The sequence below is a fragment of the Alnus glutinosa genome, chromosome 14 (genome assembly GCF_958979055.1).
Source record: "Alnus glutinosa chromosome 14, dhAlnGlut1.1, whole genome shotgun sequence".
NCBI classification, from domain to species: Eukaryota; Viridiplantae; Streptophyta; class Magnoliopsida; order Fagales; family Betulaceae; genus Alnus; species Alnus glutinosa.
Genome location: NC_084899.1, coordinates 7,300,545 through 7,313,850, shown reverse-complemented (window position 1 = coordinate 7,313,850; position 13,306 = coordinate 7,300,545).

Below are 13,306 nucleotides of genomic sequence, written 5' to 3'. Positions count from 1 at the left end.
CAAATAAAATAATATCTCTTAAGAGAATTTAGGGCAATAGTGTTTCAATTATTTCCTTTTTGGCAAGATTATTTGAAGGGATACTTTTAATGTAAGAATTTACCATCTTATTGTTAGAGAATTATGTTGATATTGTACATTTTATATTATGGTATTTTCCTTTATAAGGTTGATTATAATTAGGTTTGATGGTAATTAAATCAATCAGATTTGATTACCATCCTTACCTATCTTGATTCTATAATAAATAGGAGTATTCTGTATTGTAAATCATTCAAGGAATAAGAGCAAAAATGTAGCCATTTGGACTTTACTCTGTAGACGTAGGTCATAGATCGAACCACGTAAAATCTTTTGTCTATTTTCTATTATTCCGTTTTTGTCTTTATTTTCAATTATCTTTTCTATTATGGTATCAGAGCTATAGGCTAACATCAATGTTCGATCCAATGGTCCTGTGAATTCTTTTTTATTATGTTTTATTGTCTTCTCATGGTCTTCTGTTTTTCCGCAAATTATTGCCAGTTTCTCTATAGTCAAAACACCCCAAAGATTTTACAATCAGTTCACCACATCATCCATTTGGTTCGATCAAGGCCCTATATTTCTCTTTTTTACATTTTTTTTTCTTTTGTTTTGTCAAACAATGGTGTGTGTGAGTTGGAGATAAAATTTAATTTCCTCCAACCCATGCCACTCATGTCTTTGTTGCTGTTCAATCAAAGGAGCCTAGAAAAAAATAAATAAATTGCAGATCAAGAATATCAAATCTTGCTTGGTCTTCGTCACTGTCGATCTATAGCAGCGATGCCGACCTTCGCCTAATATTGCCGGCGCCCCCTACCAACTGTGCATGATCTGATCACCACCAGCCTTAGCTATACTTTACAACTCACGATGGATCGAACTGTGCCGCTAGCAGCCCATAAAGATGCACCAGGTTCATCCGCTTCTCAGCCACCATTCACCGCAGATTCGTCCAAATTCGCTCTTGCAAGTCCTTTTTTTTTTTTTTTTGCGTGTGTTTTGTTATCTTGTTTTGGGGTTATATTCTGTACAGAAGATTCTACTTTGTTTCTCTGTATTGTGTCCTCTCTCTCTCTAAAAGAGAGAAGAAGAAGACGAGAAAAAAAAAAATGATGATGAGAGAGAGATAATGGTGTAGTTTTGGTAGTGAATGGGTAGTCGGGTATTCTCTAGGGAAGATGTAAAGGTTAAAGAGGAAGAAGAAAACCGAGAAAAAAAAATATAAATCAAAAATCAAAAGAGGCCAAGTTGCCTATAGTATTTTGGTCCTTTGTTGGCTCATTATTTTGGTCATTGTTGACCCATAACCATATTTTGGCCTTTGTGGTATTGTTTAAAACCCAAGCTGATTTTAGCTCATAGTTGGCTATCAATTTGACCCACAGTTGGCCCACATTTTTGACATTTGTGGTATATTGTTTAAAACCTATACCCTGTTTAGCTCATAGTTGACTTTGATTTTGGCCCATAGTGGCAAATTGATATTTAAGGCACATCTCCACCGTCACTGACTTCCTCCAGTCATCGTCATCGATTTCCATCGATCGTTGTCATATCTAAACGAAGCAGAAGAATTTATTGCAACCTCAAGCTTCCAGAATCCTTGCGCGCACTTTGAGTTTATTGGGGAATGTTAGAGAACATATTTCCTATCAATATAAGAAATATATTATATTTATATTGTACATTTTTTATTATGGTATTTTCCTTTATAAGGTTGATTTTAATTAGGTTTGATGGTAATCTTTAGCTATCTCAATTCTCCTATAAATATGAGTATTATGTATTGTAAATCAATTAAGGAATAAGAGCAACAATGTAGCCCTTTGGGCTTTACTTTGTGGACGTAAGTCATAGATCGAACCACGTAAAATCTCTTATCTATTTTCTATTATTCCGCTTTTGTCTTTATTTTTCCATTCGATTATCTTTTCTATCACTTATGAGGGTTTCTCTATAAACCCTAGTTTCTTGAATCATATCATCAAACAATATCTTATTCAAAATATATACTTTCATATTGTATGAAAATTAGGAGGCTGTAGTTCCATCGAAGTAGCCACACCTTTTCCAATGTTGCTTACCATATCCTATCCCAAAAGTAGATCCTTAATTCCCTAACACCACCGGGTCCATACCACTCCATGATCAGTAATACGTACGTTGTTGCAACTAGCATGAAATAATTGGGTATAAAGATCCAACACCAATCATTTAAAGTATCTCTCCTAGTCTATAATAGAGACCATGGAAGGTTGCACATATTGTAGGGCCAAAAGGAACATAACCAGCACCCTGTGTTGGAAATCAATTAATCCATGGAAAGTCCACATGGGTTAGTAGAGTAAGAATTGAAATAAGAATCCTAGCCTCATTGACATCAAAGAGTAGGTGAGGTGGTTAATATTTTTTAAAATTCTCACCAATTTAAATTGGAATAGAAATTTACTAGTATGAGTTGATAAATCTCTCTACTAGAAATTCTCCCTTCTTAGGACTAGTTCAGCAGAGAGACACTACGCTGGTTTTAAAAGGAACAGAAGGAATGTTTCATGAACTCCTTTAGAAAATTGAGAAAATTTTGTATCCCTCTCTCTACATCCATAATCTCTAGGGTAACCATTACAAGCCCTAGAATTTGATGTGTGAGATTGTGCATTGGATGTAGGTTGTAAGACAAGCAACGAATCCGACCTTTCAAAGATCCGCTTGGAGGGAGGTATATCAAATAACCCTCATTTTACATTGGTATCATAGCCCTGATATTATGCTTGTTTTCATCCTTGTGAATGTGGTTTCATGTTTTATAATGCGTTTGAATGGCATGGGGTTATAATGATATGCTACAACATGCTACAACATGTTTTAGGCCAAACGTATTACATGATTCTCTCTCTTATGATGTCAGTAACAACTTTAAAAAATGGTAAAATTTTGTGGCTTGTAGAGAGAGTATTTTGAAACCCTAGTTTTTGCATGTTTTGATTAATTAGGGCAAAAACTTTTGATTTGTTTTAGACCCAGTAAATTAAAAGTCGTTTCTTTGCAAACAAAATTTATTTGGAAAAATGCTTGTTTCATAATTAAGCTTTAAGACAGCAAATTATATGCTTATTAAGATGTGGCTAATCAAAGTTTAGCCATTTAATAAATAATTTTATTAAAAAAAAAAAAAAAAAAACTCCTAGCAAATATCTTTTTAAAAAAATTTATAAAAATTTTCAAAGATTCAAGCATGGGTATTTGTGCAAATTCCATTAAAATCTTACCAACACCTAAATCCTAGCAATTTTTTTTTGTTCCTAAAGAAAAGAGTATTTTGAAAATTTCGACAAGATTTAATAGAAAATTCTAACAGATGATTGAAATTGAAAAAAATTGAAAGAATAATATCCTACATTAACACTTTTTAAAGTTTGTATACATTTTTGCGAAAGTGATAAAAGATTAGTGAGTATAAGAGAAATTCTCCTAAAAATATATTTTGAATCTACTATTTGGGCTGAAATAATTGAGAAACATTACGAAAATCATTATTTCTCATTTGCAAGTATTTTTAATAATTAACCCAAAATCTTGAAAAATTATTTATGGTGATTGATTGAGTTAATTGTTTGTCAAATGCATAAATAAAAATATATGTGTCCCAGGATTTAATAGCTATTGATCTCATTCCCTTAGAGCATTTGTAATGAACTAGTTAAAATTTAAGCAAATTTTGGCTAAAAAAAGTCACTTTTGTTATTTTAGCTGCCTAATTTTCAAAAACTCTAAACACCAAACTCTTTAAATATTCTCTACTTTAAATAAATACTATTTTTTATTAGATTTAAAATAGCCACTTTTCAATCAACCAAAATTGAATTACCCAACCCGACTCTTCGATGGCAGCCTCCGGCGGAACAGAGATGGGCAAGCAAGGGCATCAACATAACGTACCAAATCAGACTATCTCCAGCAAGCAAGGGCGTCAAACACTGCAAGTACGTAGCCATTTTCGACGCCGATTTCCGGCCTGAATCGGACTATCTCCGGCGAGCCATCCCCTTCTTGGTCCACAAACCCCAGATTGCCTTGGTTCAAGGACCGATTTCCAACCTTCACCGACGTGAAGGTGAAGACCTCATCGACCTTCTCCTCTGTTAGACCCAAGATCCACCGGACCCAACCCGTTCTCCGGCTTCTCCTCTATCAGACCCAAGTCAAGATCCAACGGACCCTCGACGACTGGCTTCTCCTCTGGTTTCTCCTCTGCTTCTAGATCCAACTCGTTCTTCAGCTTTTCCTGGACGACCTCCGATGCCTAACACAAAAGAGGAAGAGGGAAGAGGGACAGGAAAGAGACGAAGGAAGAAGTTGGCTTCGTCGAAACCGCACAAAATCAATAAAAAAATGAAAAATAATAAGAGATGAGAGAAATCAACTCAGCTGAAGAGACAAGGGTTTCTTAAGCTCGTCTGAATTATTGTAGCAAAGGCGAGCTAGATGCAAACGTAATTTTGAGGGTTTTTGGTTGAATTTGGTGAATTCGTCAAAGAGATGAGTTCACTACAAACGCTCTTAGGTGGTGAATAGGGCTTTTTCCTATATCTAATAACCTATTACATACCATGATTGATTAGATGATTGATTTTTTATTTTATTTTTTTTTGGAAAATTATTAAAAAAAAAAAAAAAAAAAAAAAAAACTCCTCAACTAATAGTCGATTTTAAAATAGCCTAATGAATTTTCAATTGTGCTAAAAGTGACCCATCAAACTAATAAGGTGTGCCAAAAAGTCCACTTTTCCGATAGAACCCTTATTCTCTTAAAAATTAAAATTAAAACAAAAATTAAAATCTAAAAAATTGAAGAAATTTTAAATTTTTTTAATTTAAAAGAAACAAAGAAAAACCAAGGGGTGGCTCGGCAGCCACCCCTTGGCTAGGGGTTGCCTGTGAGCTACCCCCATACATGACTAAGGGTGGCTGGGCACCACTTTCAAAATTCCTCTAGACTGGCCTTCGGGCCACCCTAGAGCCACTACAGGAGGTGGCTCGATGGCCACCTCCCACCTCGGGTTGTCCACGAGCCACCCTAGAGCCACTACAGGAGGTGGCTCGATGGCCACCTCCCACCTCGGGTTGTCCACGAGCCACCCTAGAGGTGGCTGGGGGTGGCGCACGGCTCACCCCTACCCACCTCTGGGGGTGGCTGTCGAGCCACCCCTTAGTTTTTTCTTCTTCTTCTTTTTTCTTAATTAATAAATTTTAATATTTTAAGTTTTTAATTTCTTTAACTTTTTAGTTTTATATCTTTTGTATATATATTTATTTATTTTTATTAACAATGACATGTGTTTTTATTTTATTGGCACTAATGTAGCACACTAGCAGAATCCATCAGCTATTTTGACGAATTTTGACTAGAGGAAGAGATTTGTATTTTGGCATACTACAAAGGCCTCTGAGTTCATTTTGATACCTCAAAGAATTAATTATAAATCAAGTAAACCACAATAAGTAATTTTACATATTTTTTCTTTTTTCTTTACTGAGAGTAACACATATCATCATTTTATTGGTTCTGACATGGATACTAACAAAATATGTTAAGTGTTTTAACTACAGGGACTAAATTGTTATTTTAGCCTACCATGATGACCTCTGAATTATTTTTATATCGCAGATAGGGATTTGTAATTTAAACCAATTACAGAGACTGATTTTACATTTATCAGGAAAAAAAAAAAGTTTTTTTTTTAAACATATTTTTTTAATTAATTTTTTATTTTAATTTTTAAGAGAATAAGAGTATCATCGAAAAAGTAGACTTTTTAGCACACTTCAAAATTTATAGGGCTATTTTAAAATTGGTTGTTAATTGAAGGAACTGATTTATATTTTTCCCATCCTTTTTTTTTTTTGGCGAATTTACTTACTTCAAATAGAATATTTGTAGGATGATTTTCTACATAAATCTAATTACGGGAATGCAATTTATTTTTTAATGGCCTTTTAAAGGGATGTGCTTGCCGTTCATCAATACATTTAATGAACAAGTACGTAGTTGCTGACTTTACCAAGGGAGAGGGACTAGATGGGACCAACTATGACATGTTGCAAATTAGGAAAAGAAAATGTTAGATTTACAACACCAACACAACAAGTGCACAACAACACCTCACATGAGGGTGGGCCCACACACTGGGGCCCACCTTCATGTGAGGGGTTGTTGTGCACTTGTTGTGATGGTGTAGTGTAGGAATCAAATCCCATTAGGAAAATCCGGTATCTACTTAAATGAACAAGAAGTCTTAATTAGAACCTAACATCACCGTGACATGGAAGCCTATCAAACATGGTGCTCGAGATTAAGTTGGGTTCATAGATTACAGAAGGATTATAAAGCCCCAAAAATTAAATAATTAAATTTACTTAATTTGGAGTACTATTCATAGTGCATTCAAACTAGCTTCCAAACAGACTCTCTAATAACATTAACAACTAACTTCTAGCTAGCTAAGCAAACCTCATAGTGCAAGCCATTTCCTGAGAATCTTTATCTTAAAGAATTTCTCACTCTACAACCTCGCAATCTACTTAAACTATAAAACATCGAAGTGTTCCACAGATAGAAGAAAGTAACTATGTAAGTCCACGACTTAGTAAGTAAATTATTATAGAACTAGTTTATACAATGAGCCTTAAGTAACACCTTCTAACCTGTAATTATCGAGCATGGGTTTTTCACAAAAATGTTATGCGTTGTCTCTGTTATTATGCTATAGAAAACTGTAATTTGTTTTGAAAAAAAAAATAGGCATAATTGGGCTAACAATTAACTTATGTTTTAAATGCAGAGAAGTCATGCACATATATAAGTATTAGTAGTTATAGTTTTTTTCTGTATGGTCTATTTGGGCCCTTAACCCCTTCCCACTCAGCTTGGTACTGTCCCGTGAGACTTGTAGTACAATATCGAAGCCCCAAATATTACCATATATCGTCATGTACTAGCAGCCCGACTGAACCTTACCTCAAACAACCCACGCTACTAGCAAAACCATAATGGTGACCCATCCTTTTATGGTGCGCCGTCACAAATAACAATCGAAACCAGGGCCAAACAATAAAAGTAAGTCTCTTTGACCATAGGGTCAAGCTCATATAAAGTTAAGTCCATGGCCGTTATCCCGCATAATACGATGTACCATGTCATACGATGCAATTATTATTCATTTATTATAAGTCATATATAAGCAAATATCCGTTTAAAGCAGTTATAAAAATTAATAGGCTTAGGACATATTCTTTTGAAAAGTAAAGTATGCTCAGTTCATTAACATATCGCATGTTGAAAAAATACAATTTCGTAAGCATTTACTGATCTTGGGCGATCCTCCTCACTTCCAAACATCTTAATCACCGGTTCACTGCAAATCAATACTCTAATATTAGACATCGCATGCTAAGAATACTAATTCACACTCGTAAAACCCTAGTCAAGCGAATGAAACCCTAACCTTTAATTAAAATCCTATTTATCCATTTCTTGGTGTCATCGATCGTTCTTTCCTCAAGGATCGAACCTTCATTCCCTTGGGTCGGGAACTAAAACCCTCAAAATCAAACTTAAGTCCTATTTTCAAGCAATACTTAACTCCTACATAACACAACAATTCCAGAATACACAAACTCATAAACATGCACATAACCATCAGTTCCGAACACACGCATTTCTTAAAATGCTTAAAGATTATGACTTTTATGCACCGTAACTTAACATCTAAAAAAAAGAAAGAAAAGGAAAAACCTTTTTGAAATCTCATGACTTCACATACGGAACTAATTTCTTCAAGGTAGATATCAAGATAAGTATAAGAAAATACGAATTTAAACACTATAAATATGCTTGAGAATGAAAGATTAAAGGTATAGATTAAGCTTCTTGCCCCAAGGTAGAAGGTCTCCCAGCTTTGAGGGATTAAAACCTCTCTCTCTCTCTCTCTCTCTCTCTCTCTCTAAGTCAAGGGTTTTCTAGACTACAAGTGGCAAAAATGATGACTAATGGATGCAATGTCCTTGATAGAGGTGAGATGAAGCGATAAGTATGGTTGAGGTGCCTCACGAGTCATTTTTTCAGGAAAAAAATAATAATAATAGTAAGCTGACCAATAGAATGTTCATCGAAAACTTCAATCAGTTTAGGACAATCATTCGAGCCCAACTTCGATCGTCCAAAGGTTGTATATTTTTAAATACTTTAAAATAATATAAAGAGATTATTTTTAAATTATTGATAGACGTTCATTTTATTAACGAATTATAACATGCGAATGATTGAATAATAAGTTACCATCATTGTTTTATTATAGTATAAAAATATCGGTGTAAATTTTGTGGGGCATTACAAGGATACCAGCAAGCAGACAATACGTTATATTGGGTAACGGGTCTCAAGAAGAAGTGCTTGGAATTGGAACCTACCAGCTCAAGATATGTCAAGGACACTCGTTGCTTCTTCATGATGTGCTTTATGTATATACCTGGTGTTCAATGTAATATTTTTTTAGTTATTATCATGTTGAAACTTGGTTTTAGTTTTTATTTTGATGGCCCTAAGTTGCATGGACTTCTATTTAATAAGGTTTTCTATATATGGACATCCATTTCTTTCAAGCAGCTTCTATATACTAGGTTTGGATAATTCTTCTCTTTTCTTTATGCCGTATGATAATGATGTTGTTTCTAATTCTTTGAAATGACATGCTAGACTATGGTACATATGAAAAGATAGAATGACTAAAATAGCCAAAGAAGGCCTATTAGGGTCTCTCACTAATGTAAGACTACTTGTGTGTGAGTCTTAATTAGTAGGGAAAGCTTGTAGTGTGACTTCCCACATCGCCTGGGTATGAGAATGAGTATGTGTTTATACGTATATTCGCACCCTTCTTGACACAACATGTATTAAAGCCGTAATGGCCATGAACCAATCAGAACTCTACAGTTAAGTGTGCTTCTGTGAGAGTAGTACCAAGATAGGTGACCTCTTGGGAAGTCTGGTTCGAGAGAGCCAAAAGCAGACAATATTGTGTCATTAAGAGCGGGTTATTACAAATGGTATTAGAGCCATTACCCAGCCTGAAATGGGGGGAGCATGTACAAGCCCATGAGGGTCACTAGCAGGCACTCGCTAGGATGCCAAGAATGTGAGGATCCCATGAGGGTCGCCAGCGGGGACGCTGGGTCCCAAGAGGGGGTGATTGTGACGTCCCACATTGCCTGGGTATAGGAATGAGTATGTGCTTGTACATATATCCGCACCCTTCTTGACACAACTCGTTTTAAAGCCGTGATGGTCATGAACCTATCAGAACTCTGCAATTAACCATGCTTCTGTGAGAGTAGTACCAGAATGGGTAACCTCTTGAGAAGTCTAGTTCGGGGGAACCAAAAACAAACAATATTGTGTCATTGGAAGTGGGTTGTTACATGTAGGAAGCCTTTTGCAAAGACACTTAGGGCATCTTATCTTTTAGAGCTAGTCCGTTCTAACACTTGCAAACCCATTAATGTAAAGGCATGTCATGGCACCTCTTATTTCCTCACTTTTATAGACGACTGTGTGCAGTTTAGTTATGTTTATCTAATCTCTTATCGCTTTAAAGCATTGGACTCTTCAAGCACTTTATAGGAGAGGTTGAGAATCTGAAAGAAAATGAATTTAAAAATTTTGCGAATTGATCAATGTCGTTAGTATTTGTCTAATCCTTTTTAGACACTATATGAGGAAAAATGGATATTCAGACACTTAACAATTTCTATTACTTCTCAACAAAATGGTGTTGTAGAAAGAAGAAATCTTATTAGAAATGGTCAGATCGATGATGGCGTAAGCTAACCTCATAATATCATTCTAGGGGGATGCTCTTTTAACTACAACCTACATCATCAATTGTGTGCCTTTGAAATCAGTTCCCAAAACCCCAAATAAATTATGGAATGGCACAAAATCAAATTTTGAGCATATGTCGCCTTGGGGTTCTATGGGATATGTTCATAGAATTTTCCTTAAGTATAGAAAACTTGGCACTAGAGCAAATAAATAGATCTTTGTAAGATATTCAGAAAGTTTAAAGGGTTATGTAATGTATGGTGAATATCCCACTGGAGTAATGACTAAGATAGAGTCACCTGATGTCACATTCATTGAGAATGATTTCCCAAGCATTGGTGAAGCAAAGAAAGATCTTGAACTTTATGAGTTGCAAGAACTTGACAAAGTTACACAATCGTTTGGCTAGGTTAGAAAATCTCAAATCTCATCCTAAAATTGCCCAAGATAGTAGCTTTGACTTACCTTCTAGTGGGACGGTACCACTAGAGAGTAACTCACAAGTTTTTCAATTATGTAGAAGTGAACATGGAATCATTTCCTGTTGTCATTTTGAGATTGAAGGGGAGTCGTTCATGTGTGCTCTATGTGACCTTGATAAGCCCACTTCTTACGAGGAAGCATTAACTTCACCTGCTTCAAATGAATGGTTGGCTACTATGAGAGATGAGGTCCATGGCAAGGAACCTAGTTTGGGACTTGGTTGATCTTCTGCCTAGCATAAGACCATTGAAAAAAGAAATTGTACCTTATCAGTTGACAAGTATAAGGCCCATCTCGTGGCAAAGGGCTATACCCAAATTGAGGGTATAGACTATGAAGAGACATTCTCCCCAATGGTCAGATTTGCCTCTACTTGCTTCATTCTAGTTATAGTTACCAATTGGATTTGGAATTTTTTTCAAATGGATGTGAAGATGACATTTCTCAATGAAGAATTAGACAAAGAGATCTATATTGACCAACCTATTGGTTTTGAAATTAAGCGATAAGCATTTAAAGTATGCCGCCTTAAACATTCCATTTAGGGCCTTAAACATCGTCTAGAGCGATACTGTGTGCAAAATTCTAAACCTATAGACACTTTAATCGAGAAGGGATATTGATTCAGCCTTGACCATTTCCCTAATAGTGATGAGAAAACGAAATAAATGCTTAAGATTTTCAATACAAATGCAGTTGGAAGTCTTATGTATGCTATGTTGTGTACACGACCAGCCATCTGCTTTTATGGTTAGTATGGTTAGTCGTTATCAGAGTAACTTAGGACCTGTTCAATGGCAAGCAGTTACGAGGATTTTCTGATACCTTCATGGGACATCAAATCTCGTTTTTTGCTATCAAGGTGGAGATTTGAGATGAAAGGATATGGTGATGTTGATTGTCCAATTATAGAGATGAGCATTAAATCCACTATGTGTAATGCATTTCTACTTAGAACAATAGCAGCAACTTCTCTAAATTTAACTTTGTTCCCAACATGTAAAGAAAACTCTTTAAAAAAAACCCCTTGAATCTGATTCTCTTATTATTTCTTAAACTAAAGAAACATCATGGGAACCAAAAGTTATACCCTAAATCTAGGAGAGCAAAAGTGGTTTCCCTTAATATTAGTTTAATATAAAAATAAAAAAAAATAAAAAAAAATTCTCTTTCATCTCTCATTCGCCTATCAATTATTTGAAACAATCTTTAAATGATTTCTCTTTCCTCTCTCTTTCTTATAGCATTTAATTTAAAGAATATTTAAATGATATAAGGAATGGATAAGGGAAGCTATTTGTGGAGTGCATTTAAATATGAAAGCAAAAAAATGATTTTATTTCCTAAATTAATAAAAAGTTTAAGAGAAGCTACTACTAGTGATCTTAATGTTGGGTTTGTTTCTTGGTGCAGTAAGATACAATCTTGTATTGCTTGGTCCATGATGGAATCAGAGTATGTTGCTTATTCAACAACAGTACAAGAGTCTATTTGGTTAAGGAGATTCTTTCAGCACCTAAGAGATATGGCTCTAGTAGATGATGTTGTTAAGATATATAGTGATAGTATGGAAACTTTGGCATATGTCAAGGATCCCAAATACCATGGCAAAACCAAACACATAGATATTCTTTTTCACTAGCTACATTCGCGATGTTGTTACAAGAGGATAGGAGATCCTACAACATGTCTCTACTAGCAGGGTGGTAGTTGTTCCTCTTACCAAAGCTACTGCTATAAATATTTTTTAAACTCATGTCAGGAACTTGGAACTCCGTAGGATTTGATCTGTTGTCTTGGGAATACCTTGTTAGACATTTTCAATTACTAGTATCTTTTGCATTAATGAAATTGTTCATTTTGCTTCATTTTCTAATTTGATGGATATTTTACGTAGAGCACACATTATTAACATGTCACTAAGTTAAGATTAGTCCACTCACATGGATGATCATCCTAGCGCTTGAATAGCGAGTTGGATGAGACAAAATGATTTTTATGGCACTTAAAAAGCAAGTAAATATCTTAGTACTTCAGAAGTGTGCAAGATAGGTTCTTGGAATGTCGACTTAGCTTGGCTAAGATGAGACTCATAAGAGTTGCACATGAAGTTTTTCACAACTTCATAAAGCTTGAATACAGTTGAATGTGAGATCTTAGATAGACGCTCGACAAGCGAATGTGCTAAGAAACTCAAGTTGGGGCACCTTTATGGCGACTACACTAAGATTTGTATGACGTTTGAGTGTGACAAGCCCAATTGAGTGGGAGCTCCACCATAGCATACATTTCATACTTTATGTGCTATAGATGATCAATCAAAAGAAAGACTAGATGGATCCCTGCTCTGTCATTAAGTGATCCCTAATGGACAAAAATGATGGTCTATTCTATGCCATTTAAACTTAAACCTTGAACTATGTCATGAAGTGGATACTTGATGTCACTACTTTAGCATGTTATCTTATGACCATGATTAATAAGGTCTAGCAGAGCATGTCTAGGAAAGCGGTCAAGTATAAATTAATTAACATGAGTGTCTAGGGTAGATTGTTTGAAGCACATCTTTATTTTATGACTCAAAGCTACTCGGGTGATTATGTAAAGAACCTTGTATTCTTTTACTGTATTTGTAAAACTATATGGAAATAGTGATAGGAGTGGATATAGAAATGGATGTAGAGATAGAGATGGATATGGAATGGAATTCAGTATCTATATTGATTGAATCAGGAAAGGAACAATAGTTTGGGAATTTCGAGAATCCTAGTTTCTCCAAAGAAAACCAAAGTAAACGAAACAAGGCTAAAACTTTTGATAGTCTTTACAAAATTTCCAAAAGGCTATTTAAAGCCCAAACTAAAAATAACAACCCAACAAGTCGGCCTAGAATTCCAGGCAAAATCCAAGCCCACG